The sequence below is a fragment of the Elephas maximus genome, chromosome 9, assembly GCF_024166365.1.
Source record: "Elephas maximus indicus isolate mEleMax1 chromosome 9, mEleMax1 primary haplotype, whole genome shotgun sequence".
In the NCBI taxonomy this organism is placed as follows: domain Eukaryota; kingdom Metazoa; phylum Chordata; class Mammalia; order Proboscidea; family Elephantidae; genus Elephas; species Elephas maximus.
This window is the reverse complement of record NC_064827.1, coordinates 114,054,966-114,079,845: the sequence shown is the minus strand read 5'-3', so window position 1 is coordinate 114,079,845 and position 24,880 is coordinate 114,054,966. Positions and strand designations below refer to the sequence as shown.

The 24,880-nt window shown below is 40.1% G+C and overlaps 1 protein-coding gene and 1 long non-coding RNA gene across 3 annotated transcripts in view; one reads left to right on the top strand and one right to left on the bottom strand.

Moving 5' to 3' along the window:
* The window catches only part of LOC126083174 (uncharacterized), a 35,663-nt gene extending 34,939 nt beyond the window's left edge, over positions 1 to 724 (top strand). The window contains exon 4 of one of the 2 annotated variants that reach the window (XR_007518737.1): positions 635 to 724. This is a non-coding gene — a long non-coding RNA (uncharacterized LOC126083174). The remainder of the gene's footprint in view (positions 1 to 634) is intronic. The other variant, XR_007518738.1, reaches the window with a different exon arrangement.
* LOC126083166 (transforming protein RhoA-like) overlaps positions 1 to 24,880 on the bottom strand; it is an 885,451-nt gene that overhangs the window by 817,662 nt on the left and 42,909 nt on the right. The gene's annotated exons all lie outside the window — the stretch shown is intronic.

Below are 24,880 nucleotides of genomic sequence, written 5' to 3'. Positions count from 1 at the left end.
TGTGGTTGTGGGTGGGATGGACCTTCTGATGTGACCCTGTGCTGAGAGGGGTGAAATGTAGGTGAAGATCTTGGTCATACCTGAGCAGGTATATGGGGCTGGGCCTAGCTCTGGTGGGTCAGAGGAGCTGACAGGTAAGGGAGATGAGGAACTGGGTCTGTGTTCCTTGAACAATCTAGAGAAAGATGACAGATCCCTCTTTTTAGTAGGGCTTCCCAGCCACACCCCTTGTCTCTTCTGTCAGAGGAGGCTTCAGGACCCCAAAGAAAGAATGGCTTGGGTTTCCAGTGGTGCTTCTCATCTCTTGGTTCTGATCCCCACCTTCCCAGGCAGGCTTGGTGCCAGTTCTGTGGAAGTGGGAGAAACGTGGCAGGGGCTGGGGTCAGTTAAGTGACAGAGGACGGCATGGGGAAGCCCTGTCACTGAGGGAGGGTGAGGAGGGTGGATCTAGAGACCATGGGGAAGCACACCTGTAAAGAGACATGACTGTTACTTTCCTGAGCCCTTAGATATGTTCTCTTTTCTTTTCCAAAGCCTCACGATGCTGCTAGCACTGGGAATCCCATCTCAGCTTCATGTTTATCTGATAGGATGACCTGCCTGATCTTCTTTATTTTCCCTATGTCATGTTCAGCTTCAGACCCACTGGAGGATGTCAAGTGATCATGGTGGTTTCCAGTTGACTCCACACATGCCTCTTACTTCCCTTGGACCCACCCTAGGACTCCTGTGTTTTAATGGTGAGTTTCTTTATGCCTCTTCTTATGTTGAATTCTATTTCCAAAAAGTGTGCTGACATCACTTTCTTGAATGCTGCAGTAACTGCTTCTCTGTAGTACAAATGGATTCTTTGTGGCCCTCACTGCCCCTTCATATTTTATCCCAAACACAATAACATGTTGTACTAAGTATACATTGTTTTGTTGGCAAAATGGTACTCTACCTGCTTTTATGTTTAAAAGATTCTTGAGTTTGTGTGCTTTGTTTTGTTTTTAAATGATAAGGCTTGGATACTGAGATTTAGGGGAGAGGAACAGGAATGTCTCAGCATCTAGACCCAGGACTGAAAATTCCCCAGCCAGGTTTCATGAAGGAAATTGTTGGAGGGGCTGATGTTGGACTGAGGCAGTTGTTCTCGGGCCAATATTTCATGATATGTATGTCATGGGATGGGAAGAGAATGTACCTGGAGAATTGAGTTCTCCTGATACGGAGCCAAGTGAAGCATGCCCAGTTGTGCCCTGGATCCTGGATCATCCAGGGAGGTGGGTCAAGGAGGCAGAGCCCAGAGCACCACAGCATAGGGAGTCAAACAGAGCATGTGTGTTCCCTGGGCGAAGCCACTGTTGTCAGCATCTAACTGCCCATCAGTAGTGGCTAACTTTCTTTTTATAGTGAGAAGCCCCCTCCCCTGATTTAATGTGAGCAGAGAGAAGGCAGCCCTCCAAAGGGCAGAAGGCAGTCCTCTTCAAAATGATGGGTAAAAGAAATTCTCCCAGGCTTCTCACCAACTGTGCCCTCAGGTCCCAGAATGGGGACTGCCAAAGTCAGTGGGTTCTGAAGCTGTTCCTGATACAGGAACGGAAAGACAACAGTGGAAAAATAGAGATATGAACCCACAACCCAGAGAGACGAATCAAATCATTCATTTCAGTACAATTTACTGAGTTTCAGTTAAGTCCAAAGAAGAACAATAATATATATATGGAAACCCTGGTGGTGTAGTGGTTAAGTGCTACAGCTGCTAAGCAAAGGGTTGGCAGTTCTTATCCACTAGGCGCTCCTTGGAAACTTTATGGGGCAGTTCTAGTCTGTCCTGTAGGATCGCTATAAGTCAGAATTAACTCAACAGCAACGGGTTTTCTTCATGGGTATATACATAAAATACATGCATATATGTAAAACACATTCATATATATATATGGCAGCATACTCGTAGTCAACATATATTTTTACAACTCAATGATAAGAAGATAAGTACAAAAAATGGGCAAAACATTTGTATGCACACTTAACCAAAAAAAGATATATAAATGAATAATAGGCAGCTAGAAATATACTTAATCTCACTAATTATCAGGAGCATACAAATTGAAAGTAAATCAACATACCACTAGAAATCTGATATAATGGTTAAAATAAAAAAGACAGACAATACAAAATGTTGGGGAGGATGTGAAGCAACTGGAACGTCTGTACATTTCTTGGAGAATCATGAAAGGGTCCAGATTCTTTGGAAAATGGTTTCACTGTGTCATAAATTTAAACATACACTTACCATACACCCAACAGTCCCACTTCTAGATATTTCATTAAGAGAAATGATAAAGAATATTCATAGCAACCTATTCATGGTACTCAAAACAGGTAAACAACCAAATTTCCATCAGCTGGTAGACCAATAAGCAAATTGTGGTGTCCTCATATGCCATGGATTGAATTGTGTCCTCCCAAAATATGTGTGTCCATTTGGCTGAGTCATGATTCCCAGTATTGTATGATTGTCCATTTTGTCATCTGATGTGATTTTCCCATGTGTTGTAAATCTACCTCTGTGATGTTAATGAGGAAGGATAGGCAGCAGTTATGTTAATGAGGCAGAACTCAATCTACAAGATTGGATTGCGTCTTGAGCTAATCTCTTCTAAGATATAAAAGAGATAAGTGAGCAGAGAGATAGGAGGACCTCATACCACCAAGAAAGCAGTGCTGGGAGCAGAGCGAGTCCTTTGATTCCGGGGTTCCTGTACAGAGAAGCTCCTAGTCCAGGGGAAGATTGATGACAAGGACCTTCCTCCAGAGCCGACAGAGAGCAAGAGCCTTCCTCTGGAGCTGGCTCCCTGAATTTTACAACTCCGTCTAGCCTACTGACTGTGAAAGAATAAACTTCTGTTGGTTAAAGCCATCCACTTGTGGTATTTCTGTTACATCAGCACTAGATGATTAAGACACCATACAATGGAATACTACTGAGCAATTAAAGAGACAAACTATTAATTGAAGCAAAAACCTGGAAGAATCTCAAGTATGTTATGCTCATGGAAAGAAGCCCATAGGCAAAAGGCTATATAATTTGATTTATATTATCTTCTGTAACTGGCAAGACTATATTTATAGAAAGCTGATGGGGATTGACTCAGGTCAGGGGAAATTAACTGCAAAAGGGCATGAAGGAACTTTTGGTTGTTGGAAATGCTTATTTCTTGATTGTGGTGGTGCTGCTTCAGCTGTCTTAGGCTGGGTTCTCTAGAGAAGCAAAACCAGTGAAGCATATAAATATATATGCAGAGAGATTTATATCAAGGAAATGGCTCCTGCAGTTTTCAGAGGCAGTAACATCCCAAGTCCTCGGGACGGGAAAGAGGCTTCTCCTGACCCAAGTAGCCCTAGGGGTTGATGAACCCCAAATCAGCAGACCAGAGAGCAGGGTTGTTGCTTACAGGCTGTGAAGATCAATGAATCTCAATATTGGCAGCAAGACCGCAGGTAAGCTGCTAGCTCAAGTCCCAAGAACCAGGGTTCAGACAAACAGGAGCCAGCTGCAGGATCCAGAACAGGCAAAAAGCCCTGGCAAGGAGAGCAGGAAGGACTAGGCAGGGGAGGGCAGAGAGATAAAGGCTGAGGGGATGCCACAGGCCCTGCCCCACCAGTACCACTAACAGCAAAATCCCATCGTGGGGGTGATCAGGTATCAAACCTCAACAGAGAAGTGATTACAACATTGTATGGACTGCCAAAACACTGAGAATCATGGCCCCGCCAAGTTGCCATATGATCTTAACCATCACAAACTGTATACAATTATCCAAACTGATCAAAGTGTGTACTTAAAATGGGTGCCATTTTATTATATGTGAATTATACATCAATAAATCTGGGGTGAAAAAGCCAGAAATTTATCTTTATTGTGCTGCAGAGACAACTTGTCAAAGAGTGAGAGAACACAGGATTTGTAATTATGTAGATCTTTTTTATTGTACTTTAAGTGAAAGTTTATAGTTCACATCAGTTTCTTATACAAAAACTTACGCACACATGGTTATGTGGCCCTAGTTGCACTCTCTATAATGTGACAGCACAGCCCTCCTCTCGACCTTGTATTTCCAGTGTCTATTATTCAACCAGCTTCTGTCCCCCTCTGCCTTCTCACCTCGCCTCTGGACAGGAACTGCCCACTTAGTCTCATATGTCTACTTGAGCTAAAAAGCACTGTCCTCACCAGTATCATTTTATGTTTTGTAGTCCAGACTGATCTTTGTGTGAAGAGTTGGCTTCAGGAATGGTTTCAGTTTTGGGCTAACAGAGAGTCCAGGGGCCATATCCTCAGGGGTCCCTTCAGTCTCAGGCTATTAAATCTGGTCTTTTTACTAGAATTTGAGTTCTGTGCCCCACTTTTCTCCTGCTCCATTAGAGACTCTCCGTTGTGTTCCCTGTCGGGGTGCTCATTGGTGGTAGCTGGGCACCATCTAGTTCTGGTCTCAGGCTGATGGAGTCTCTGGTTTATGTGGTCCTTTCTGTCTGTTGGTCTCATATTTTCCTTGTGTCCTTAGTGTTCTTCCTTCTCCTTTGTTCCAGGTGGGTTGAGACCAATTGATGCATCTTAGATGGCTGCTTGCTAGCTTTTAAGACCCCAGACGCCACTCGCCAAAGTGAAATGCAGAATGTTTTCTTATTATACTCTGTTATGCCAAGTGACCTAAATGTACCCTGAAACCATGGTCCCCAGACACCTGTCCCTGCTACACTGTCTCTTGAAATGTCTTGTTGTGTTCAGGGAACTTCTTAGCTTTTGGATTAGTCCAGTTGTGCGACTTCCCCTGCATTGTGTGTTGTCCTTCCCTTCCCCTAAAATTCTTGTCTACTAATTTTTTTTAACTATCTAATTACTGAATACCCCTCTCCCTCCCTCCCCACTCTCGTAACCATCGAATAATGTTTTTTCTGTGTTTAACTTTTCTTTGAGTTCTTACAATAGTGGTCTCATACAAAATTTGTCCTTTTGGGACTGACTTATTTCACTCAGCATAATCCCTTCCAGATTCCTCCATGTTATGAGATGTTTCACGTATTCACTGTTGTTCTTTACCTTTGTGTAGTATTCCACTGTGTGAAAGCATACCATAATTTGTTTATCCATTCATCCGTTGTTAGGCACCTTGGTTTTTTCCATGTTTTTGCTATTGTGAAGTGTGCTGCAGTGAACATGGGTATGCATATATCTATTTGTATGAAGGCTCTTATCTCTCTAGGATATATTCCAAGGAGTGGGATTGCTGGATCATATGGCAGTTCTATTTCCAACTTTTTAAGAAAGCACCAAATAAATTTCCAAAGCGGTTGTAGCATTTTACATTCCTACCAGCAATGTGTAAGTGTTCCAGTCTCTCCACAAGCTCTTGAACATTGATTATTTTGCAACTTTTGGATTAAAGCCACCCTTGTTGGAGTGAGATGGAATCTCATTGTAGTTTTGATTTGCATTTCTCTAATGCCTAATGATCGTGAGCATTTCTTCATGTATCTGTTAGCTGCCTGAATGTCTTCTTTGGTGAAGTGCCTGTTCATATTCTTTGCCCATTTTTTAATTGGGTTATTTGTCTTTTTGTTATCGAGGTTTTGCAGTACCTTGTAAATTTTAGAGATTAGAGGCTGACTGGATTAGTCATAAGCTAAAATTTTTCCTAGTCTACAGGGTTTGTCATCTCCTAAATTTTTTTCCTAGTTTTTTTACTCTTTTGGTGAAGTCTTTGGACGGGCATAGGTGTTTGATTTTTAAGAGCTCCCAGTTGTCTAGTTTCTCTTCTGGTGTTTATGCATTGTTAGCAATGTTTTGTGTTTTATTTATGCCATGTATTAGGGCTCCTAGCCTTGTCCCTGTTTTTTCTCCCATGATCTTTATTGCTTTAGGTTTTACGTTTTGGTCTTTGATCCATTTTAAGTTATTTTTTATGCATGCTGTGAGGTATGGGTCTTGTTTCCTTTTTTTGCAGATGGATATCCAGTTAGGCCAGTACCATTTGTTAAAGAGACTGTCTTTTCCCCCATTTAATGGACTTTGGGCCTTTGTCAAATATCAGCTGCTTATATGTGCGTGGATTTATGTCTGGATTCTCAGTTCTGTTCCATTGGTCTATGTATCTGTTCTTGTACCAGTACCAGGCTGTTTGACTACTGTGGTGGTATAATGTGTTCTAAAATCAGGTAGTGTATGTCCTCCCACTTTATTCTTTTTCAGTAATGCTTTACTTATCAGGGCCTCTTCCGTTTCCATATGAAGTTGGTGTTTTTTTTCTCCATCTCTTTAAAAAATGCCATTGGAATTTGCATTTGGCTTACATTGTATCTATAGATCACTTTGGGTACAATAGATATTTTCACAATGTTGAGTCTTCCTATCCATGAGCAAAGTATGTTTTTCTACTTATGTAGGTTTCTTTTGGTTTATTGCAGTAGTGCCTTGTAGTTTTCTTTGTATAGGTCTTTTACATCTCTACTTAGATTTATGCCTAAATATTTTATCTTCTTGGGGACTACTTTAAATGGTATTGATTTGGTGACTTCCTCTTCGAAATTCTCTTTGATGGTGTAGAGGAATCCAACTGAGTGTTGTATGTTTATCTTGTATCCTGATGCTTTTCTGAACTCTTCTATTAGCTCCAGTAGTTTTCTTGTGGATTCTTCAGGGTTTTCTGTGTATAAGATCATATCATCTGCAAATAGAGATACTTTTACTTCTTCCTTACCAATTTGGATGCCCTTTATTTCTTTTTATAGTCTAATTGCTCTGGCTAGGACCTCTAGCACAATGCTGAATAAGAGTGGTGATAAAGGGCATCCTTGTCTGGTTCCGGTTCTCAAGGGGAACGCTTTGTATGAATGCCCTTTATCATGTTGAGGAATTTCCCTTCTATTCCTATTTTGCTGAGAGTTTTCATCATGAATGTGTGTTGGACTTCCTCTGATGCTCTTTCTGCATAAGATCATGTGGTTCTTGTCTTTTGTTTTATTCATGCAGTGGATTACATTGATTGTTTTTCTAAAGTCAAGCCATCCCTGCATACCTGGTATGAATCCCACTTGGTTATGGTGAATTATTTTTTTGATATGTTGTTGTATTCTATTGGCTAGAATTTTGTTGACATTTTTGCATCTGTGTTCATGAGGGGTATTGGTCTGTAATTTTCTTTTTTTGTGGTGTCTTTACCTGCTTTTAGTATCAGGGTTATGCAGGCTTCATAGAACGATTTTGACAGTATTCCATCCTTTTCTATGCTCTGAAATACCTTTAATAGTACTGGTGTTAACTCTTCTCTGAAAGTTTGGTAGAATTCTCCAATGATGCTGTCAGGCCTAGGGCATTTTTTTTTTAGTTGGGAGTTTTAAAATTACCTTTTCTATCTCTTCTTTTTTTTTAGGTTTGTCGTTCTACCTCTGTTTGTGTTAGTTGAGGTAGGTAGTGTGTTTCTAGAAATTTGTCCACTTCCTCTAGGTTTTCAAATTTGTTAGACTGCAATTTTTCATAGTATTCTGTTCTGGTTCTTTTAATTTCAGTTGGGTCTGTTGCAATATCGCCCATCTTATTTCTTATTCATCTTATTTGCTTCCTCACCTGTTTTTCTTTTGTTAGTTTGGCCAATGGTTTATTGGCTTTATTGATCTTTTCAAAGAACCAGGTTTTGGTTTTGTTAACTCTTTCAATTGTTTTTCTATTCTCTATTTCATTTAGCTCTGTGCTAATTTTAATTATTTGCTTTATTCTGCTGCCTGAGGACTTGTTTTGCTGTTCTCTTTCTATTTGGTCTAGTTTCAGGGTTAATTCTTTAAGTTTGGTCCTTTCTTCTTTTTGGATATGTGATTTATTGCTATAAAATGACCTCTGAGCACTGGTTTTGCTGTGTCCCAAAGGTTCTGGTAGGATGTTTTCATTCTCATTTGCGTCTATGAATTTCTTTTTTCCATCCTTAATTTTTTGTATAACCCAATGGTTTTTTTTAGCAAGGTGTTGTTCAGTCTCCATGTGTTTGATTTTTTTTCCTCTCTTTTTCTTGTATTGATTTCTACCTTTATGGTTTATGGTCAGGAAAGATGCTTTATTATATCTTGATGCTTTGGAATCTGTTAAGTCTTGATTTATGGCCTAATATGTGGTCTATTTTGGAAGATGTTCCATGTGCATTGGAAAAGAAAGCATACTTGGCTGCTGTTGGGTGCAATGTGCTGTATATCTCTATGAGGTCAAGTTGGTTGATTGTGTCATTTAGATCTTCCATGCCTTTATTGAGTTTCTTTCTGGATGTTCTGTCCTTCACTAAAAGTGGTGTGTTGAAGTCTCCTACTATTATTGCGGAGCTATCTCTTTTTTCAGTGCTGTTAGATTTGCCTTATGTATTTTGGAGCCCAGTCGTTGGGTACATAAATATTTATTATGATCATGTCCTCCTGGTGTATTAACCTTTTAATCATTATATAGTGTCCTTCCTTATCCTTTGTGGTGGATTTCAATTTAAAGTCTATTTTGTCAAAGATTAATATTGCCACTTCTGCTCTTTTTTTATTGTCATTTGCATGATATATTTTTTTCCATCCTTTGAGTTTTAATTTGTTTGTGTATTTAAGTCTAAGGTGTGTCTCTTGTAGACAGCATATAGACGGATAGTGTTTTTTTTTTTTATCCATTCCACCACTCTCTGTGTCTTTATTGGTGCATTTCATCCATTACATTCAGGGTAATTGTTGATAGGGACGAGTTTGGTGCTGTCATTTTGATGTCTTTTTTTGTGTGTTGTTGACAGTTTCTTTACTTAATTTTCTGTGGTCGTTTTTCTTTATATATTTTCTTTTCTTTTTCATTGCTAATTTTGTATATGCTGAGTTTTTATGTTTTCTCGTTTTTTATTTTTATATGTCGGATTGTTAGTTTTCTTTGTGGTTACCTTAATATTTACCCCTGTATTTCTAAGTTTAAACCAAAGTTATTTCTTTATACACCTTATCTTCCTCTCCTTATGAAAGATCTATGACTACATTTTTTAGTCCCTCTTTTTTTGTTTTAGCGTTGTCATCTTTTGCATAATTATGTCTCTGTTTCCCTGTTTTGACCATTTTAGCTTTGATTTATTTTTGTAATTTCTCTATCTGGGTTGTTATCTGGTTGCTCTGTCCTGTGTTCTAGTTTTGGGCTGTTATGTGATATTATTGATTTCCTAACTGGAGGACTCCCTTTAGTATTTCTTGTCATTTTGATTTGGCTTTTGTAAATTCCCTAAACTTCTCTTTGTCTGGGAATGTCCTAATTTTGCCATCATATATAACTATGTGGATTTTGAAGCCAACCCTGAGACATCCTCTTACTGTCTTACTGGATATGTGACCCCAGATGAGTTGTGCCTTCTGTGTACAGTGGGGATGACCCCTACGTCATGGGGTGGTTATAACATTTATTTATATAAATCTGTAACATACCTTGCAGAAGGACTCTGGGTAAAGAGATTAAACAAATAGTTATTAATATTCCTATTATTGTTATTATTTATGTTATTTCCCTAGCCCCAGTGAAAACTAGGATGCTGTTCCTGCCCTATGAAATGCACAGCCCAGAGGGGAAACAGACACAGAAACCCTGTAGAACAGAGTGACATGGCTGGGACAGGATAAAGAAAAAATGAAGCTGGACGTGACCTCAGAAATACTGATGGTCAGCCCTAGGAACCTCCTTGAGACCCAGGAACACGTTGCTGGGGAAGCCTCTTTCTCTGCCCGGTCTACATTCCCACAGAATCTTGTCCCAAACACTCCAGCCTTCCCTGGGTTCTCTTCTTAACACTTTCACAGGTAAAATAACGGACATCCCTTGGTGAGGCCCTATTCTGGGTTGTATTTTCCACACACAGTCTCTGCCACTTGAAAGAGCTATCCAAATAAAATATGATTATTTTCATGTTACTGATAAGAAAGCTCAGGCTCAGACACTGTAGTTCACAAAGGCAGCAAATAACAGAGCTTAGACTGAAATTCCGCTATGGCTAACCCTGAATCTAGACTTCTGCTGCATCTTTCTTCTTCCATACTCTACGTGATACGCTTGCACCTCCTGGGGCCAGCACTCACTCCCAGGTGTGTGGATGGGAAGGCATTCTGCAGAAGACAGGGAGTTAGATGTTAACAGGAATTCAGAGAAGCTTGGTTCAAAAGCCACATCCACCACACAAATGGAAGTGGAGAATCATCTTAGGGACCAGCTGTATAGGAATCTGTTCTTGCAAGTGGTCAGGGCACCCTTGTTTCTTGTTCCCCCTAAGTGTGGCCAACTATGGATCCTAGACTCATTGACCCTCACTCTAGATTCTTTCTATGTTCCCTGGATGCTGACCCCACTCTCCTCTTCCCAGTCCATGGCACCAACAGAAAATGTCAGCAAGTCACAGAGAATGTCTCTTGATGGTCTGGAAAGGCTGGAGAGTGGTCTCAGAGCTGCAGACTACACACTGGGATTACTTTTCCTGAGGTCAGATGCATTGATTGAGGGCTGGGCAGGGAGGATTGCCTAGAATTTGTTGGCAATACTACCATCTCTCAACGGAAAAAAAAAATAATCCTTAGCTCTGTACTTAGGGCCCCTCTGGTCAGGCCTTTAGGAGCCACTAACTGGTCTGCCGCACAAGAATCGATGGGAAAAAAAAGTTTCGTGCCCTGATCAGTTCCAACTAGGGTTTGGGGCCACAAAGGCCCTACAGTGACACAGTGGCATGGTCTGAGGAAACCCAGAAGGCCACTGTGCCAGCACTGAGGAATAACTCATACAAAAGAAAGCTGTTCTGATGTCTGCTGTAGGAGCCTGGGATGGAAGGGAATGGTAGTTATATTCAGAGGGCCACTCCCCCTCTCCGTTGCTCAGACTTACCTCCTGTGACTGCTTTTGGATGTAGCAGGACACACTAAGAGAATGTCAGTACAGAGTCAGTAGTCTATGTCCTTCCTGCAGTCCACAGTCTCTACTTACCGATTTTTTGGGCAACAAATACATCTATGGTGGACCCAGATTAGAATTTGTGTGTTAAAGGAAGCCCAAGGACTCTTTTATGGAAACCTGGGAGCCAGAAAACCCCAGAAACCTACTAAGAATGATTGATAGTTGTAGCTGGAGTCTGGCCCGGGGATAGATAAGCCAGGGTCAACATGGGAAGCAGGCAGTGGGAGAAGTGGTTGTCTTCCATGGGAGGAAAGTGCTGCTCATGCTGAGAGTGGACAATCTAAAAATGGGACTTAGTGGGATGATCCTCCTCCTCGGAGACCCACCAGTGTTGGGGAAGCTTCATTCCCAGAAGTAACTGAGGTAATAGTCTGGGACATTTGTGAGTTTGAGCAAGTGATCGAACTTTTCTGAGTCTGATTTTACTTACCTGTAAAATGGAATAATAGTGCTATTATTAGGTTATGAAAATTGGACTTAATACATGCATGGAGAAGTGAGCATCATAAGCACCCATAAACATTATTCTTAGTATTATTACATATAGAACAAGCCTGTCTATTTCTCTAATACACCTCCCCCTCCACACACACACTCACACACACATGGTCAAGGTAGCAACACCCCTGTTGGCCCAGGGTGAGTCATGAGCTCTCTGCTCTTACTTCCTAAAAGCACAGCCTCAGCCTGTGTTTTACATCAGTATTAGTTATGTAATCCTCTGTCTCCCTGTAGTGTTTAGACCTCAAGGCCAGGAACCACACCTAATCATCTTCAAATTCTCCGCAGCATCCATCACAGTGTCTACACCAAGAAGGCAATAAAGAAACATTTGCCACATGAAGGAACAGATATAGTGAGAATGGGTTTTTAACTTTCCCCAATATAAAAATGAAATAACCTGCTATTGGATAAAATTCTCCCCTCAATGTTTACACCTAGCTGAGAGGAGAAGACATAACTACTTGTGGCAGACTGCAAAGCGACCCGGATTCTTCACCCTCATTATATCCCTGCTTTTCTCCAACTGACTCAATAGAGCTTTCCATGCCACACTGATTCTGGGTTCAGCCATAGGACTTGCTTTCAGTCCTTCTTCTTGCACCTCAGCCATCGACAAGAGGAAATGCTCGGGCTAGCCTGCTGGAGGATGAGAGACGTGGAACAGAGCTGAGTCTTCCCAGTCATCCCTGACATGTGAGTGAGCCCCGACTAGAGCAGAAGAGCTGTCCAGCAGAGTCATGCCTAAATTGCTGACCTTTGAAGGCCTGACATAAATGCTAATTATTTTAATCTATTGAATTTTGCAGTAGTTTGTTTATCTGCACTATTTTGGCAATAGATAACTGATACACCTGAAAACAAACATACACTTCAGTGCCAAGATCACAAATATCCCATGAGGATGAAATCACAAAAATAGAAATAATTTTATGTGAGGGAATTTATTCTCTATGGAACTTTTTCTCAAATCTGAATTTGCAGCCCCTCACTTCATTCTGTAGGGCCCTAGTCCCATAATCTAATTGCTGAATGTTCATCCCCAAAACAGTGTGTGTGTGTGTGCATGTGTATCCATAATTCATTTTTTATTTCCTCCAGTGGAATGTAACCTCCATGGGGGGGGGGCAACAGTTATGTCCATTAAAAAAAAAAAAAAAATGTCCATTAGTGAGTGATAAATCGCTGTTGAAATAAAGAAAAAATGAATGTTGTCACAGGTTGGGTTACACTGAATTCAAACTCTGAGACAGTTTAAAGAACATGGTGTTTCCTTTAAAAAGGAAAGTGAAAACATACACCGTTATCAAGTGGGATTTATTCCAGGAATGCAAGGATGCTTTAACATAAGAAAACCAATCAATCTAATACACTGTATCAGTACAAGAAAGGAAAAGAACCGCATGATCGTCTCTGTAGATTCAGAAAAAGCATTTGATAAAATCCAACACCCTTTCCTGATGAACACCCTAAGAAGACTGGAATAGAAAGGAAATTGCTCAGTGTGATTCAGGGCATATATAAAAAGCCAACAGCCAACATTATACTTAATGGAGAAAGACTGAGAGCTGTCACCTTGAAATCAGGAACAAGACAAGGGCGCCCACTCTCACCACCTCTATTCCATATGTATTTGAAGTCCCAGCCAGGGCAATAGGACAAGAGAAAATAAATAAATAAAAGGTATCCAGGTTGTGAAAGCAAGTAAAATTATCTCTATTCAAACATGATATGAAGCTATATATAGAAAATCTCAAAGAGTCCGCAAGAAAACTTTTAGAGCTAATAATCCATGCCTTACACCATACACAAAAACAAATTCCAAATGGATTAAGGACCTAAATGTGCAAACTAAAACCATGAAATTCTTAGAAGAACAAGCAGGAGCAATGCTGTCAGGCCTAGCTTTCAACAACGAATTATCTAATAACAAAAGCACAAACAGCAAAAGACAAAAGAAATAAATGGGACCTCATAAAAATTAAAAACTTTGTTCATCAAAAGACTACCAAAAAAGTGAGAAGCCAAGCTACCAACTGGGAAGAATACCTTCAGAAACCAAATATTTGAAAAGAATCTAATACCCAAAATATATATAAAACCTCAACAACTTAACGGCAAAAAGATAAATAACCCAATCATAAAAATGGGCAAAGGATTTGAATAAACATTTCACCAAAGAAGACATTGAAATGGCCACCAAAGACATGAAAAGATGCTCAGTGTCATTAGCCGTCCATGGTATGCAAATGAAAACCACAATGAGATGGCCTTTCACTTCCACTAGGATGGTTAACATTAAACAGAAAATACCTGTTGGCGAGAATGTGGGGAAAATGGAACCCTTATTCATTGCTGGTGGGAATGCAAAATGGTACAGCTGTTGTGGAAAACAGTGTAGTGATTTCTCAAAAAACTAAAAATAGAATTACCACAAACCAGAAAAAAACAACCATTGCTGTCAAGTGGCTTCCAGCTCATAGCGACCCTATTGAACAGAGTAGAACTGTCCCATAGCATTTCCAAGGAGCACCTGGTATATTCGAACTGCAGATCTTTTGGTTAGCAGCCATAGCTCTCAACCACTATGCCACCAGGGTCTCCAGAATTACCCAACAATTCCACTCCTAGGTGTATACCCAAAAGACTTGAAAGCAGAGATTCAGAGGCTTGTATACCAATGTTCATTGCAGCACTATTCACAATAGCCAAAAAGTGGAGACAACCTAAATTCCCATCAACAGATAAATGGATAAACAAAATGTGGTACATAGATACAATGCAATACCACTCAGCCAGTAAGAGAAATGAAGTTCTTGGTGTATGCTACAGTATGGAGCATACACTATGACCATGTTGTTTTCTCTTTGGCCAAGGCTCCATCCAGTTCTATTTCCACCAGACAAAGACAATGGGATTAAAATGAGGCCAAAAAGATCTTAGACCCTTCTTATGTTACAATGGTTAAAGCATTATTTTTAATATGATTTCCCTGATTTAAATGTAATCTATACATCATCTGGAATATCTCTGTCCTTTGAGAACTAGAAAATATTGAATTGAACACCCAGATACATGCCCTGTGGAAATCCAAAGCCATCCTCAAATTTTTTTTTAATAATTTTCATTGTGCTTTAAGTGGAAGTTTACAAGTCATGTCAGTCTGTCACATATAAGCTTATGTACACCTTACTCCATACTCCCACTTACTCTCCCCCTAATGAGTCAGCCCGCCCCCTCCTTCCAGTCTCTCCTTTCCTGACCGTTTTGTCAGTTTCTAACCCTCTCTACCCTCCCATCTCCCCTCCAGACAGGAGACGCCAACACAGTCTCAAGTGTCCACCTGATACAAGTAGCTCACTCTTCATCAGCATCTGTCTCCAACCCGTTGTCCAGTCCCTTCCATGTCTGATGAGTTGTCTTCAGGAATGGTTCCTGTCCTGGGCCAACAGAAGGTTTGGGGACCATGACCGCCGGGGTTCTTCTAGTCTCATTCAGACCATTAAGTCTGGTCTTTTCATGAGAATTTGGGGTCTGCATCCCACTGTTCTCCTGCTCCCTCAGGGGTTCTCTTTTGTGCTCCCTAACAGGGCAGTCATCGGTTGTAGCCGGGCACCATCTTGTTCTTCTGGTCTCAGGATGATGTAAGTCTCTGATTCCTGTGGCCCTTTCTGTCTCTTGGGCTCATAGTTATCGTGTGACCTTGGTGTTCTTCATTCTCCTTTGATCCAGGTGGGTTGAGACCAATTGATGCATCTTAGATGGCCGCGTGTCAGCATTTAAGACCCCAGACGCCACACTTCAAAGTAGGATGCAGAATGTTTTCTTAATAGAATTATTTTGCCAATTGACTTAGAAGTCCCCTTAAGCCACAGTCCCCAAACCCCCGCTGCCCTTTGAAGCATTCGGTTTATCCCGGAAACTTCTTTGCTTTTGGTCCAGTCCAGTTGGGCTGACCTTTCGTGTATTGAGTATTGTCCTTCCCTTCACCTAAAGTAGTTCATATCTACTGACTAATCAGTAAATAACCCTCTCCCACCCTCAATCCCCCCCTCGTAACCACAAAAGTATGTGTTCTTCTCAGTTTATAGTATTTCTCAAGATCTTGTAATGGTGATCTTAAACAATATTTTTCCTTTTGCATCTGACTAATTTCACTCAGCATAATGCCTTCCAGGTTCCTCCATGTTATGAAATGTTTCACAGATTCGTCACTGTTCTTTATCAATGCGTAGTATTCCATTGTGTGAATGTACCATAGTTTATTTAACCATTCATCCATTGATGGACATCTTGGTTGCTTCCAGCTTTTTGCTATTGTAAACAGTGCTGCAATAAACATGGGTGTGCATATATCTCTTTGTGTGAAGGCTCTTTTTTCTCTAGGGTATATTCCGAGGAGTGGGATTTCTCGGTTGTATGGTAGTTCTATTTCTAACTGTTTAAGAAAATGCCAGATATATTTCCAAAGTGGTTGTACCATTTAACATTCCCACCAGCAATGTGTAAGAGTTCCAATCTCTCCGCAGCCTCTCCAACATTTATTATTTTGTGTTTTCTGGATTAATGCCAGCCTTGTTGGAGTGAGATGGAATCTCATTGTAGTTTTAATTTGCATTTCTCTAATGCTATTTCTACCTTTGAAGGAAGTTCCAAATCGATATTCAAAGTGGTTGTACCATTTTACATTCCAACCAGCAGTGTTTAAGTATTCCACTCTCTCCACAACCTCTCCTACATTTATTGTTTTGTGTTGTTTGGATTACTGCTATCCTTGTTGGGGTGAGATGGTATCTAATTGTTGTTTGGTTTGCATTTTTCTAAAGGCTAATGATTGTGAGCATTTCCTCAGGTATCTATTAACTTCCTGAATGTCTTCTTTGGTGAAGTGACTGTTCATGTCCCTTGCCCACTTTTTCATTGGGTTATTTGTCTTTTTGTTGTTGAAGTTATGCAGTATCTTGCAGATTTTGGAGATGAGACGCTGATAAGATTTGTTGTAGCCAAAATTTTTTCCCCACTCTGTAGGTTGTCTTATGACTGTTTTGGTGAAGTGTTTGGATGAGCATAAGTGTTTGATTTTTAGGAGCGCCGAGTTATCTACTTTCTCTTCTGCTGTTTGTGTGTTGTTAGTAATGTTTCGTATACTGTTTATGCCGTGTATTAGGGCTCCTAGTGTTGTCCCTATTTTCTCTTCCATGATCTTTGTCGTTTTAGGTTTTATATTTACGTCTTTGATCTGTTTTGAGTTAGTTTTTGTGCATGGTGTGAAGTATGGTTCTTGTTTCATTTTTTTGCAGATGAGTACCCAATTATGCCACCACCATTTATTAAAGAGACTGTCTTTTCCCTAATGAATGGACTTTGGGCCTTTATCAAATACCAGCTGCTCATATGTGTATAGATTTATTTCTGGATTCTCAGTTCTATTCCATTGGTCTCTGTATCTGTTGTCATACCAGTACCAGGGTGTTTTGACTACAATGGTGGTATAATAGATTCTCAAACCAGGTGATATGAGGTCTCCCACTTTGTTCTTTTTCTTCAGTAATGCTTTACCTATCCGAGGCCTCTGCCCTTTCCATGTGAAATTAGTGATTTGTTTCTCTATCTCATTAAAAAATGCCATTGAAATTGGGATCATGAATCCCTGTATCTATAGATCACTTTGGGTAGAATAGACATTTTCACAATGTTGAGTCTTCCTATTCCTGAGTATGGTATGTTTTTCCACTTATATAGGTCTCTTTTGGTTTCTAGTAGTAGTGTCTTGTAGTTTTCTTTGTATAGATCTTTTACGTCTCTGGTTAGATTTATTTCTACATCGTTTATCTTCTTGGGGGCTATAGTGAATGGTATTGATTTGGTGATTTCCTCTTCGATGTTCTCTTTTATCGTGTAGAATACAACTGATTTTCCTGTGTTTACCTTGTATCCTGATACTTTGCTGAACTATAAATTCCAGTAGTTTTCTTGTTTATTCTTTAGGGTTTTCTGTGTATAAGATCATATTATCTGCAAATAGAGATACTTTTACGTCTTCCTTATCAATTTGAATGCCCTGTATTTCTTTTTCTAGCCTAATTGCTCTGGCTAGGACTTCCAGCACAAGTTGAATAAGAGTGGTGATAAAGGGCATCCTTTTCTGGTTCCAGGTTTCAAGGGGAATGCTTTCAGACTGTCTCCATTTAGGATGATGTTGGCTGTTGGGTTTGTATAAATGCCCTTTATTATGTTGAGGAATTTACCTTCTATTCCTATACTGCTGAGTGTTTTTATCATGAATGGGTGTTGGAGTTTGTCAAATGCCTTTTCTGCAAGAAGTGATAAAATTATGTGTTTTTTTGTTTATTTTATTTACGTGATTGATTACATTGTTTTTTTTTGTTTGTTTGTTTTTAATGTAGAATCATCCGAGCGTACCTGGTGTGAATCCCACTGGGCATGGTGAAATTTTTTTAATATATTTTTAATTTTTTTTTTGTTAGAATTTTTTTGAGGATTATTGCATCTAATTTCATGCGTTCCATTGGTCTATACTTTTCTTTTTTGTGGTGTTTTTACCTGGTTTTGGTGTCAGGGTTATGGTGGCTTCAAAGAATAAGTTTGGCAGTGTTCCATTCTTTTCTATGCTCTGAAATACCTTTAGTAGTCTATGGCCTGAAATACCTTTAGTAGTAGTGGTGTTAACTCTTCTCTGAAAGTTGGTAGATTTCTCCAGTGAAGCCATCAGGGCCAGGATTTTTGTTGTTGTTGTTGTCGTTGGGTGTTTTTAAATTACATTTTTAATCTCTTCTTTTGTTATGGCTTATTTGGTTGTTCTACTCTGTTTGTGTTATTTGAGATAGGTAGTGCGTTTCTAGAAATTTTTCCATTTCCTCTAGGTTTTCAAATTTGTTAGAGTACAGTTTTTCATAATACTATGTTATGATTATTTAATTTCTGTTGAAGCTGTTGTAATATTGCCCATCAGATTTCTAATTTGCATTTTTTGCTTCCTCTCCTGTTTTTCTTTGTCTGATTAGGAAGTGGTTTATTGATTCTGTTAGTCTTTTCAAAGAACCAGCTTTTGTTCTCCTTAGCTCTTTCAATTGTTTTTCTATTGTCTGTTTCATTTAATCCTGCTCTGATTTTTATTATTTGCTTTCTTCTGGTGTCTAAGGGCTTCTTTTGCTGCTCTCTTTCTATTTGTTCAAGTTGTAGGGTTAGTGCTTGGATTTTTGACCCTTTTTTTCATTTTGGATGTGTGCATTTATTGCTATAAATTGAGCTCCGAGCACTGCTTCTGCTGTGTCTCAAAAGTTTTGGGAGGTTTTTTTCATTTTCTTTTGATTCTGTGAATTTCTTTCTTCTGTCCTTAATTCCTTATATAACCCAGTAGCTTTTGAGCAAGATGTTTCCATATGTTTGATTTTTTTCTTTGCTTTTTCTGTTATTGGTTTCTTCTTTTATGGCTTTATGGTCAGAAAAGTGCTTTGAAATATTTCAGTGCTCTGGATTCAGTTAAGGCTTGCTTTATGGCCTACTGTGTGGTCTATTCTGGACAATGTTCCGGGTGGATTGGAAAAGAAATTATACCTGGCTGCTTTTGGGTTCAGTGTTCTGTATATGTCCATGAGGTCAAGTTGTTTGATTGTGGCATTTAGATCTTCTATTTCTTTATTGAGCTTCTTTCTGGATGTTCTGTCCTTCACTGAAAGTGGTTTGTTGAAGTCTCCTACTCTTATTGTGGAGTTGTCTCTCTCCTTTCAATGCTGTTAGAGTTTGTTTTAGGTATTTTGGAGCCCTATCATTGTGCGGGTACTATTTATTATGGTTACGTCCTCCTGGTGTATTGACCCATTAATCATTACATAGTGTCCTTCCTTATCCTTTGTGGTAGATTTTACTTTAAAGTTGATTTTGTCAGAAATTAATATTTGCACTCCTGCTCTGTTTTGATTGTTGTTTGCTTGAGACATATATGTATATATATATTTCCATCCTTTAACTTTTAGTTAGTTCGTGTCTTTGAGTCTAATGCATGTACCGTGTAGGCAGCAAAGAGATGGATCATGTTTTTTTTTTTTTTTTTTATCCATTCTGCCTCTGTCTGTCTCTTTATTGGCACATTTACTCCATTTACATTCAGTGTAATTACTCTCAGGTTTGATCTTTTTTTTTTTTTTTTTATAAGCTTAGTGTGCCATTCTTATGTCTTTTTCTGTGCTGGGTGGTTTTTTAAATGTATTTTCATCTTTTTCATTGTTGTTGACTTAGTGTTTGTGGAGCCTTTATGTTTTTCTTGTTCTTTCTTTTGATGTGTAGGATTGTTAGTTTCCTTTGTGGTTACCTTACTCTTTACCCCAATTTTTCTACATTTAAAACAATCTTTTATTTCTTTCTATCTCCTTGACTTCCTCTCCATATGAAACATCTATGGCTACATTATTTAGTCCCTCTTTTTTGTTTTAATGTTGTCATTTTTTAACTAATGATGACACGTTTCCCTATTTTGAACATTTTAGCTCTGATTTATTTTTGTGATTGCCTTATCTGGGTTGATATCTGGTTGTTCTATCTTGTGTTCCAGTCTTGGGTTATTGTCCTGAAGTCACCCTTTAGTATGTCTTGTAATTTTGGCTTGGGTTTTTGCAAATTCCTTAAACTTTTTTTTTTTTATTGGAAATGTCCTAACTTCGCCATCATATTCGTGAGACAGTTCTGTTGGATATATACATATTGGCTGGAGTTTTGACCTTCAAGACTTTATATAAAGCCCATTGTCTTCTTGCCTGCCTGGTTTCTGCTCAGTAGTATGAGCTTAGTCTTATTGACTCTCATTTGTAGGTAACTTTTCGTTAATCCCTAGCCACTCTTAAAATTTTTTCTTTATCTTTGGTTTTGGCAAGTTAGATTATGATATGTCATGGTGACTTTCTTTTAGCATCTACCTTGTATGAGGTTCAATGAGCATCTTTAGAGGACGTCTTCTCATTTTTCATGGAATGAGGGAATTTTTTTTCAAAAAAATCTTCAACAGTTTTCTGTATTTTCGTTCCTCCCCCTCCCCCCCATCTGAACTATGAGCACCCAGTTCTATTGGTTGTAAGGAGTGGTAGCCACCACTTATTCTTCGGGCCCTGTCATGGGTGGCTAGGTTCCATGGGTGGAGACACCAGTCCTCAGGCCCCTGATGTGGGTAGGTGACGATCCTGCTTAATAGACAGAGTCGTGTCAAATGTCATGAACATTCCTCTCCACCATATAGTTGAAAGAGTTGAAGTGAGGGTCCAGGTATGTAACCTGTTGTACTGTGCTAATGAGGGCCTACACTGTTGAAATGGGCCCACACAGGTCTATGCAGAGGTGAAAGACGTTCAAAGTCTGAGGACCTCTAATGCATGTGCCTAGGCAAAGGAGCTGTTCCTGCCCTGAGTTCTTGGTTTAAAGGATCCAGCATATAATTTTCCCCTGTTTGTGAAATTGTTCCCTCTCCAATGCTGGGAAATGTCTCAGCGAACCTGGTGGATCTTTTTTTCAGCTCAGGGGATGTGGCAGTCTGTGAAAGCGGCTTGAACCCAGTGTAGAGCAGGAAGGGGGCAGGTAAATGGGAGAGAGATTTTTCCCAAAGGGGCGTTTTTTGATCTGTGGGGTAGGTTAGACGCATGTACATATCTTTTGCCTATTGAGCACCACTTTTCAATGATTTTGGAGGTGGGAGTGGAATCTCCATCTCTCGGTCTCTCCCAATTTGGAAAACATGTCCCAAATGCCATTGGTTGCCTCACCGCTGGCACCACCCGATCCTGGCCTGCAGGGTGATGGTTCCCGCTGGGTCAGGTCTGGCAACTCCTTCCTGCTTCTTAACTGTCTCTCCCTCCGCCTGCCACTCAGTCCAGTTCCTCACCTTTGCCTTAGATGTTCAGGGCTCCTAAATTGTCATATATATTCGATTCACATATTCTTTCAGGCCTTTTTAATAAGAGGGACCACAGGAAGCATCTGACTACTCCAGCATCTTGGCCCCACCACCTCTGTGTCTGATTTCTGAGGGTGGAGCACTTGTGAGGTGTTGCTTATATCTGGAAATAGTATGGAGATTCAGTTGCGAGCCTTGTAGGGATTGGGAGAATTGAGAGGTGTGGATGCTTTTGTGCCTGTTATTTGGGACTCTGTTGGAAATGTGTTTACGTGAATTCACAGTGTGGGGATTGTGTATGTGTTGAATTGGTTCCTGGAAGTTGATATTTGTATTGAAATGTGTGCGTTGGTGGTGTTTCCATGAACCTTAGTGATTCAATATAAGTGAGCTTTTGTGGGAGTGTGCACGTCATGAGATATGGGCGTGTACACTCAAGGACTTGGATGTGAGCTGTATGGAATTTGTGGCTCAGGGGAATACTTTGGGTGTGGCTGTTCTGCCATGAATTTTGGGTCTTCCTGTGTATCTAATGGCAGGTTTGGATTGAGTTTCTCTGCTTGACATTTGGGCATATGAGGGAGTGTGCCTGTGTGGATTAGCTTGCATGTAAGGCCTTTTGGTTTTGTATATTTTGGGAATGAGGAAGGATCGATCACTGGTATGTACTCAGGGCATGTTGTATGGTTGTGTTGCCTGGATGCTTTCCTGGAATTGCACATGCATTCTTCCATGTTTGGTCTGGGGTTTGTATGATTCTGCATTCAAGAAAATTGGGGATGGATTTCTGTTTGAGTATTACAGATTGTTTGATTGTATATAGGCAGGCATTGTGAGTTATATTAGTATTTGAAGATATAGGGTCATATTTTGCATATCTTTAGTGTCCTGAATTATTTAGGTTATATACAGGATACAAGGACAGTTGTATTCGTAATGAGTTTGTTTCATGAAGGGGCACAGCAGTTTGGATGAATATTTTCAAGGGTTATGTGTAATAAGTTTCAGTAGGGAGTATGGTATATTCTGGGAAATGAGGAGGTGGGTATCTGATGAAAAAGTGAGATTGTGCCTTTGCACAGGAAGTGGAAGAAATGAATTTGTGTATGTACTGGAAGCCTGTTGATATGGTTATGTATGAGATTTTGAGAATGTGGCAGTTTTGGGACAGAGTTTCCATGTATTTATATAGGATGTGCAAGAGATATTTCATTGACTTCTGAGAGGATATACTGCTGTGTGTAATCGTGAGTCATTGGGTGAGTTATTCTTGGAGTGTTCTACATGTGTTTCTTTGGAGAACAATAGGGCATTTGTAATTGTCTCTGGGCATGTTTGGAGGTTGGGGAAGCGAGGCCAATTTCTAGAGCTATGTGACAATCTATGGTGTTCTGGGTGCTGTATACATTAAGTAAGTGGGAATCTGTGTGTGTGTGTGTGTGTGTTGTGCCTGGCATGTGTGGGCAATTAGGGAGGTCCTGTGTGTGTGTCTATTAGCTAGAGTTCTAGAAATGTTGACGTTTTGGAGTTTTAGCTGCGTCCCTGAGTATGTGGTGGTTGCTATGACTTGGAATCAAATCGACAGCAGCGAATCTGGTTTTGTTTTTTTGTATCCATGGTCGTGTTTTGGGTGAGTGTATAGGGTGTTTGTGTCTGTATGAAAGCAGTCAGGGATCCACTTTGTGCCTATTCTGGTCTAATTCTTGGAGAATTTGGTGGGCTAGTTGTATGTGCATTTTCAGTGTTCATTTGGTGTACTTACATATATTAATAAAACAGGTTGTACGTGGTTGTGTGTGTATTTGGTTTCACTGGCTCTCTGGGGTGTTTATTCTGGAGGATGTTGAGGGTTCAGTATGTATATTTGGAAACTGAGATGTCTTCTAGAAATCGTGCATTCATTTGGGAATTGTATATTGTATGTGTTCTAGAGATGTGTGATTTCTCGTGGGCCTGTGTTAGGGTATCCTTTGCGGTTCGATTTTGAACTTGGTGGTGTTAGAGTGCTTGGTTTTGTGTACAGTGTTCAGTGAGTATATATGGGTACTATTGGCTGTCCGTGTATGTCTTCAGACACATGTGGAGAGTATACATAGTTGTAGGAAATACTGTGCGTATTCGCGGTCCATACGGCTTTGTTATAACAGTATAGGCAGTTAGAGGTGGTATGTTTGTGTATTTAGAGTGAGGGTAGTAGTTGTATGTGTGTGTTCAGGAGTTGTGTTTTCTGGTAATGTATAGTGAAGTTTGGTTTATATATTGGGGTGGGAGTTAAGGGTCCTTCTCATGGTACAGTTGGAATGTGTGTACATACTCATAGGAAAGAGGATCAGTTATGCTTGGATCAGCTCCAGTTAATAAGGGATAGTAGATGGTGCATATCTCTGCCCAAATATGGGTCAATGACATCAGGCTGGTAGCTTGAAATTAGCAATGGCAGGATTATGTATATCAGGTAAATTGTCAATGTTTCCAAATCGAGGCTTGCAGCACTTGCAACGGAGAGTGAATTGATAACATTGGTTACGTGTGTGTGCGCGCGCATGTCTGTCTGTGTATGTGCCTGTATGCCATTAGAATGTGCTGCTGAGAACATTTAGGCATCACTTGGGTACTTATTGGAAAGTGTGAGTTGGGCATTTGGGGCCTTATGCCCTTCTATCTCTCTATGGAAAAGACGTGTGACAATATGGTATCCTTTCATCTCACTCTTCAATCCCTGTACTTAACAAATAATCTGAGAAGCCAGAATATATGAAGAAGAATGGGCATCAGCATTGGAGGAATGTCACTGACAACCTGGGATATGCACATGACAACCTTCCAGGCTGCCACTGAAGGAAACTTGAAGAAATACCTGATGAAGGCCAAAGACCACAGTCTTCAGCATGGATTACACCTGAACATAAAGAAAATGAAATCCTCACACTGGGCAACCAAAGTAAATAGAGACATATTTGAAGTTTTCAAGGATTTCATGCCTCTTTAATCAACAATCAAAAACAATGGAAGCAGCAGTCAGGACTTCAAAGGATGTTTTGCCTTGGGAAAATCTGCTACAGAAGACTCCCTTAAAGTTATAAAAATGGAAGATGTCATTTTGATTAAAAAAAAAAAAAGGTGCACCTGTCCCAAGCCTGGCATGGCAGTCCCACCAAAAGGCTTCCCCTCAGAGCTGGGTAGCCCTTCTAGACTCAAAGACCACCAGTCACCAGGAAATAGAGAAAACACAGTCTTAGCACCTGGGCCTGGGAAGAGAGAGTCCCAAGAACCCTGAGCTGATGGGACCTCAGTTAGCTAAAAAACTGCCAGATACAGCCTTGCACAGCTGGAATGTCTCCAACCTTGGCTGTGGGTATGCTGAACCTTCTGATGTGTCCCTTTGTTGAGATGTGTAAGGATGCAGGTGAAGGTCTCGCTCAATCCCAAGCAAGTGTGTGGGGCCTTTGAGTTGATTCTTACTCATAGTGACCCTACAGGACAGAGTAGAAATGCCTCATAAGGTTTCT